At 47.3% G+C, this 7,309-nt stretch overlaps 1 pseudogene; it reads left to right on the plus strand.

Annotated features, from left to right (window-relative positions):
* Window positions 1-1,290: 1,290 nt before the first annotated feature.
* Window positions 1,291-3,421, plus strand: LOC109787482 (receptor-like protein EIX2; annotated as a pseudogene).
* The last annotated feature ends 3,888 nt before the right edge of the window (window positions 3,422-7,309 follow it).

The following is a 7,309-nucleotide window of genomic DNA, read 5'->3' on the forward strand; positions in this document are numbered from 1 at the left end:
GTCTAGTTCTAACAGGTTCGGAACCCTTTGCATGGGTGCCCTGGGGGGTTTATATAGGCCTACCCCCCAGGGGTACAATAGTAATCCGGCCGGGTGTAGGACCCGACTGTCAGTCTCTCTGGTGGCCGGCTTCTCCGCCGGCTGCTGGGGCCCGCCGCCTGGTGGGCCCCGCCGACTGGTCTGGTACGGAGCCGACAGGCTGCCCGCGCCGCTCATGGGTCTTGTCGGCTGCTGATCACTGTAGTCGTGATGCTAATGACGCAGGCTCGGTCAAGGGAGCGTGGCTACATCCCCGCCGCCTGGCGGGCGATTACTGTAGCCACTCTGTGTCTTGTCTGGTTGATGGCGCGTGGGTCCCGAGGAAGGGGCGGGCCGACTGCTGGGGGCCGACTTCCCTCGGATCCGACTGGTGGGGCTCTAGCCGTCTTCCGGGCTTTCACTGATCGGTGGGGCCCGTCGTCCTTGGGTCATACCGACAGACCGTCGTGGGAGCAGGGCTGCGCCTGCTCGTGGTGACGTCAGGGGTGGAGTGGCAACAGTGCTGCGCCAGGCGGAGATCTCCGCTGGTACGGTGCACTGTGGCCACGCCCATCCCTGGATTTGGGAGGGATGGGCTATACTGCAGCCACCCCCTTTCTTGTCTTTCTTGATGAGGGCGCAGGCTTCGTGGGCGCCTCGGGCCGACTGCTAGGGGCTGGCTTCTGTGGAAGCCACCCACTAGGAGTCGGCTTGTCTTGATGCCGGTTTCTAGAACTCGGCCGTCTACGGGCAGCCAGCAATTCCTCCAGCCGGCCACCAGAAGGCGGCACTTCGTCTTGGTGCCTTGAGGGGTGCAGCCAGCCCCGATGTCTTGAAAGGTTCTGGGTCTCGGGTTGGCCTACCCGTGGCCCATTACTCTGACAATAGGACAAGTATTTCCGGACGGAGGGAGTACTAGATAACAAACCCAATGTTTTTTGTAACTCCCTTTTACTAGTTCAATGAAGCAAAAAGAGAAGATCATGGGGTCAGCTTAATTACTTACTATATGTAGTGTAATCTTCCATTAATGAATAAAGAGTATTCTCATGAAAGATTTGACAAAGTCAACTGGGTCATGGCTATTGATTTCCATGCTAGTGTCGTTGTCTTTTGTGCAGCCGGCTGCATCCATGACTTGCAGAATTTTCTGAACGGTGTTCTGCACACCCTAGCATAATAAAGCTACAGCTAGATGATAAATAGTACTAGCCCCACATGCATTCTTCAAGCAACAGAAAAACAAGAAGGGGGAGGAAAAAACACCAACCAATGCATCCCTTCAACATTCCTCCGGCCGTGCTGCAGTTGTTCCTGCTACTCTCCTTGGTCTTTCCACCACCTCATGCACCGAGTAGGAGAAGCATGCACTTCTCCAGTTCCTCGCTGGGACGTCGGGAGATGGCACCCTCGCCGCGTCGTGGCGCCATGAGACAGACTGCTGCGAGTGGGAAGGCATCATTTGCAATGGAGATGGGGCCGTCACTGAGATCTCCCTGGCATCTAAAGGACTTGAAGGGCACATCTTGCCATCTCTAGCCGACCTCACAGGCTTGCTGCATGTCAACCGTTCGCACAACTCCTTCTCAAGTGGCCTTCCGCTGGAGCTCATGTCCTCCAGCAGCATCATCGCCCTTGACGTCAGCTTCAACCGGCTAAATGGAACGCTACAAGAGCTGCTGTCTTCGATCACCACAGACCAGCCTCTGCAGGTACTCAACGTCTCAAGCAACCAGTTCAGCTCAGAACTTCCATCAGCCACATGGAAGATGATGAAGAATCTAATCGCGTTCAACGCCAGCAATAACGGCTTCACTGGGCACATACCGTCTTCTCTTTGCCTTGGCTCGCCATCTTTTGCTTTGCTTGACCTCTGTCACAACCAATTGAGTGGCGACATTCCAAACACACTAGGTAATTGCTCCAAGCTCAAAGTGCACAAGGCCGGTAACAACCACCTAAGTGGGACTCTCCCTGTTGAAATCTTGCACACTGCTTCGCTGGAGTACCTCTCCTTCCCCAACAATGGTTTGCAAGGAGAACTTGATGGAGCACAAATGGTCAAACTCAGTAATCTAGCTACTCTTGACCTTGGAGGGAATCAGATCAGTGGAAACATCCCAGAATCGATAGGTCAGCTCAGGAGGCTGGAGAAGCTTCATTTGGGTAACAACATGTCTGGCGAGCTGCCATCAACTCTGGGCAATTGCACAAATCTCAAAACCATCGATCTGAAGATCAACAACTTCAGTGGAGATCTAAGCAAGGTAAACTTTGCAACCCTGCAGAATCTAAGAAGTATAGATCTCATGATGAATCATCTCGGTGGCATAGTGCCAGAAAGCATTTACTCATGCGGCATGTTGACTGCACTGCGGCTGTAGGGCAACCATTTCCATGGTGAGATCTCACCAAGAATAGGCAATCTGAAGCATCTATCCTTCCTATCACTTGGTAGTAACTCCTTTACAAATATCATGAAAGCTTTGCATGCCCTTAAGAGCTGCAGGAACATTAGCACCTTGCTTATTGGGAAAAACTTCATGAATGAGGCCATGCCACAAGATGAAACCATTGACGGTTTTCAGAATCTTCAGTTTCTAGTCATGCATCATTGTTCGTTGACTGGAAGGATACCTACTTGGTTATCGAAGTTCACAAGTCTGAAGGTACTATTATTATCTAGTAATCAACTCACCGGACCAATACCAAGCTGGATCAACTCCCTAAACCACCTCTTCGGACTGGACGTATCAAACAATAGTCTTACTGGGAAAATTCCAATGACCTTGATGGAGATGCCAATGCTAAAATCAGACAAGCCTGCCATATATTTCGACCCAAGCCTCCTTGACCTACCAATTTATGTGGACGGCGCCAATGCTAAACTTCAGTACCGCATGGGCAGTGCTTGGCCCAAAGGGCTGAATCTCGGTAAGAATAAATTCACAGGTATGATCCCCCAAGAGATTGGTCATCTGAAAGCACTCACTTACCTAAACTTGAGTTTCAACAACTTTTATGGAGAGATCCCACAATCAATCTGCAAGCTCACGAACCTCCAGGGGCAGATTTGTCTAATAACCATCTCACCAGTGCAATCCCTGTGCCGTTGGAGAATCTTCACTTCCTTTCGCGATTCAACGTTTCTGACAACGACCTAGAAGGATCTATTCCAGCAGAAGGGCAGCTGAGCACGTTTCAGGCTTCTAGTTTTGACGGGAACCCAAAGCTGTGCGGCTCTGTGCTTACTAACCATTGCAATTCAAGTGAAGCAGCTCCCGTCTCCATCATCTCTGCAAAAAAATGCAGCGAAAAGATCATCTTCGCGATTGCATTTGGTGTGTTCTTCGGGGTTGGAGTGCTATATGATCAGTTAGTATTATTCAGATATTTTGGCTAAGCCCACTTCAACTGTAATATGATCTTGTATTATGTATGCAATGGATAAGGTAATCTGCATATTGTTAGCTTGCTGCCCAATACAGGTACATGATGTTTGCTTTTCTAGCTAGCAAACTTGTTAAGAGCTCTACGAAGATGGCTGCCGGTATAACAAATGGGCCTCTTCGCTGACTGGTTATTATAGCTCTAACTTTGCTTTTGCCTTTACAAATAATGGTGGTTAACTCCACCACAATTTCTAAGCGAGGACAAAAATAAAATAGAGGACTGGGAGAGTTAGCTCTGAGTCGCAGACCGACGGATCGTATGAGCTACACTGGCCGCCAGCCGCCGGTTCGCTAGCTTCCGCGGCTTGCTGTTCGATTCCGGCCGCAAAACTCGTCGGGTGACTGGGAGGGGCTACAAAGATGTTCGCCAGCAGGCTGCAAAGATCCGCTAGCAAGTGGGGAGGAGTATGTTCGATGGCTTCAGCGGGGCGCGCACCGGAATCGAGGGAGAAGGTGGCACCAGCGGCGGCGCAGCAGCGCAATGGGAATATTGCCAGTTGAGAAGGTTGGGCTTAGATTTTCTGGATTGCCCAAATCTGTCCGGAACCAGCCCAGCTTATAACTGGACTCAGACGTCGCTTATAACTGGGCTTCGAAACCAGCCTAGTTGAGCTTTATTTTCAAGTTAAAAATTAGAGAAAATTCTCATTTTCACCCCATTTTTAGCATTTCTTACAGTAATTATCTCATTTAGGAGTAAGAGATCTTCAGCTGTTACTAATTTAGGGCCCCTTTGATTTACATGATTTTTTAGGAATTTAAAAGGATAGTAATTTCATATGAAAATGTTCTTTGAGGCCTTTGGTTTATAGCAATATAATCATATTCCTTATTCCTGTAGAGGATATGAGTCAATTCTTTGCATTCAAAGGAAAAAAGAAAACATTAGCCTAGACATAATGAAAAAAAAGTCTTACCACATGAACCAAACGTCATTTCTTGTTTCATACGATTTGAGATACATGCCATCACTTATGGTTTTTCTATTCACTTGATATTCATATCCTATGAACAAAAGAAGGTCTCTGGACACCGGCTGGACCGTGGATTCGCCTCCCCTCTGCTTGCCGCTCCGGCGGCAGGCGGTTGGAGGAGAATTTCGGTGCCTCGACTCTGACTAGTAGTTTAGGTTAGGGTTTTTAGTCCCCGCAAAGCGGTGTTCAGGCAGATGACAATGCCTCTTCTTTGAGTTGGTCTTCTGAGCTCCGATCCTCCTCGAGTTTGTCCGTCTGGATGGAACCAACGGAGTGCCAATGTAGATTCCTGTCGTCTCCTTGGGCACTGAGGTTAGGGTTTCTCATCATCTATTGCGATGGCGAGATCTGATGCCAAGCATGTCAGATCAATTCAGGGTTCAAGCGAAGTCGTCTAAGATGCGTTTTAGGGTTTCAACGTTTAGGATGAGAACTTAGGTATGATAAGGGCGTCGTCCCATGTATTCTAGTGTCGTTGGTGGTAGGTAGTTGTAAATGGATAGGAGAGAGAACCATGACTATGATTTTTTATTACTTGTTCAAGAATATTAACTACAATAATGAAGAGATAAGGTGAAAGGGGCTTGCCTTGTCTCATATAGTGTTTGCAGGCAATCAAGGGCCGAGTACCGCCATTTAGCATGGTCATCGTTTTGCCGGTAGAAAGGATGGTTTCTACCAAAAAATGGTTGGAAACCACGAAGTCTTAGAGTGGATATAAGTGAGGTCCAGGAAACTGAGTCTGATGTTTTATGGAAGTCAAGCTTAATCACTAGTAGAAAAAGGGTCAAATGTCAAGCACATTAGTGCCGGTTTGCTTTTGAGCCGGCACTAATGTGTGCATTAGTGCTGGTTCCAACGGCTAGCCGGCCGCTTTCATTAGTACCGGTTCGTGGCCGACCTTTAGCGCCGGTTCGTGCCACGGACCGGTACTAAAGTGAGTGGTGGCAGGATGTTGTCAGTCCGGGGCCCCTCCAGCACCTTTAGTACCGGTTCGTGGCACGAACCAGTGCTAAAGGTCGTCCTACATAAACCCTTCGTCCACCCGAGCTCGCTCTGTTCTTCCCCTTTCCCCTCTCCTCTCTGTTCTTCCCCTCTTCCTCTCGAGCTCATCACACATTTTGCCCAAAATTTGTCAAGATTTGAAGGCCCCCATCCATTCAAATGATCACAAAGGTTAGCAACTTTGTCCTTTCATCTCTCATTGCTAGATTAGCTCTTACAATGCTTTGTATAGTGATTAATTTATGAGTTTAGTAATTCGGGAGGAAATATATGTGCTAGTATTTGATTTATATGCAATTTGAGGTCAAAAATAACACTTAGTTTGCATATGTAGGTGTGGTTTACTTAGTGCCTTCTAAATCTCCATCGTAACCACAGTCGATCGCCCGCACCGTTCCGTCGCCGGCACCACCTTGTGGTGAGCCTCTTGTTCATGAATGTTTTACATTACCAAATTGATGTTTGTGTGATTTGGATATATATTTACTCGTATAATTATCTTACCCGTACGTTGTTTGTTATACATAGTGCCATGGTTTTGATATCCGTCCCCGTCGGCCCTCGTCCTTGTTATGATTCGGATGTGGTATATTCTCTTTTAAAACTAGTTGTTGCATTTCGTGTTTATGACAAATTATGCCCATCAAGTTGACATAGATATTTTTGTCTAGGAGGTTTGTGAACCGGAAATTCCAACCGACCCTATTGTCGAGAGGTTAAATTTAGTTGAAAGAGAAAACGAGTATTTGAAAGAAAAATTGAAAAGAATTGAGTGGGAGAAGATGGAATTGGAGTTGCATGTTGCCGATGTCGTCGATGATCACAAGATCAAGATGGAGAAAATGCGCTTGAAGATTAGAAAGATTAGAAAATATGCCATTGATAGTGAGGCTTGATATCATTATGCTGTTGGATCAATTGTTACCTTAGTTGCGATCTTGATCGCATTTGTTGTTGCATTTAAATGCTTTAGTTAGAGAGTTATTTGTTTGTTGCATTTAAGTCTTGTATGAACTTTATGTATGGACTTTATGTATGAACTTGTATTAATTTGGTCTTTTCGGTGTTGTGTAATGAAGATGAGCCGACAATGGATGTACGATGACCGATGCTCTCCCGAGTTCATTAATGGCGTGCAAACTTTTCTGCTTGCGGCTGAGGCAAACAAGCGGGCGGATGGTTTTATGCCTTGTCCATGTTTAGTCTGTAAGAATGATCACAATTACTCTACGTCAAGAACCATTCACGTCCACCTGTTTAAGTCCGGTTTCATGCCCCACTATAATGTTTGGACCAAGCACGGAGAAAGAGGGGTTATGATGGAAGACAATGAAGAAGAAGAGGACGACGACAGCTATCCTGGCCATGGGTTCCCTGAATACGATGATACAACAATGGGGGAAGAAGTTGAGCCGACAATGCGGGAAGAAGCTGAAGAAGAGGCATCAGATGAGCCCGCTGATGATCTAGGTCGGGCCATTGCCGATGCAAAGAGAAACTGCGCAAGTGATTTGGAGAAGAAGAAGTTGCAGCGCATGTTAGAGGATCACAAGAAATTGTTGTACCCGAATTGCGAAGCTGACAAGAAAAAGTTGGGCACCACACTGGAATTGCTGCAATGGAAGGCAGAGAATGGTGTATCTGACAAGGGATTTGGAAAGTTGCTGGTAATGATAAAGAATATGCTTCCAAAGGACAACGAATTGCCCGAGAGTGCGTACGAAGCAAAGAAGGATGTCTGCCCTCTAGGGTTAGAGGTGCAGAAGATACATGCATGCCCTAATGACTGCATGCTCTACCGCGGTGAGTACGAGGATTTGAACGCTTGCCCGGTATGCGGTGCATTGCGCTATAAGATCA

This window comes from Aegilops tauschii, chromosome 6 (assembly GCF_002575655.3).
Source record: "Aegilops tauschii subsp. strangulata cultivar AL8/78 chromosome 6, Aet v6.0, whole genome shotgun sequence".
Lineage (NCBI taxonomy): Eukaryota > Viridiplantae > Streptophyta > Magnoliopsida > Poales > Poaceae > Aegilops > Aegilops tauschii.